This window comes from Penaeus monodon, chromosome 34 (genome assembly GCF_015228065.2).
Source record: "Penaeus monodon isolate SGIC_2016 chromosome 34, NSTDA_Pmon_1, whole genome shotgun sequence".
NCBI lineage: Eukaryota > Metazoa > Arthropoda > Malacostraca > Decapoda > Penaeidae > Penaeus > Penaeus monodon.
In genome coordinates this window covers 34,863,170-34,863,612 of record NC_051419.1, presented here as the reverse complement: position 1 = coordinate 34,863,612, position 443 = coordinate 34,863,170, and the positions used below count along the sequence as shown (strand labels likewise).

The 443-nt window shown below is 33.0% G+C and overlaps 1 protein-coding gene across 1 annotated transcript in view; it reads left to right on the top strand.

The window, feature by feature from the left end:
- The window catches only part of LOC119594788 (mucin-7-like), a 5,832-nt gene that overhangs the window by 2,061 nt on the left and 3,328 nt on the right, over positions 1–443 (top strand). The window lies entirely within an intron of this gene.

The following is a 443-nucleotide window of genomic DNA, read 5'->3' as shown; positions in this document are numbered from 1 at the left end:
CCCCGGTCTAAATAGTAGTCTTGTTTTTCATTTATTAAACAGGAGGTAAGAATGGGTAACATGGGTGTTATTCGTTAATATGGGAGAAAAGTCAAATCTAGAGTAGAAAGTCTGAGGAAGCTCTTTCTTAAAAAAAACAGTCAAAATGTATAATTTCTTTTCTATTGTAGGAAAACTTTGGCTAGAGATAGTTTTTATATTGTTTTTGATGTAGACTGATGTTCTGATTTTACTGTAACTGCTTTTGTATAGTTGGAAGTGATTGTTCTATTGTTCTATTGATTGTTCTTTATGATAACATGGTAGATCTTTGAAGAGTTAGTGGGAATGAAAGTCAGTAGCTGTATTTGGTATTAGGAAGTAAGACGGAAAGGGGATTTTGATGTGGGAGAATGGAAAGCAGCTGTTTCCTATAGAGCCACATATTTGATTAATTAAACCTT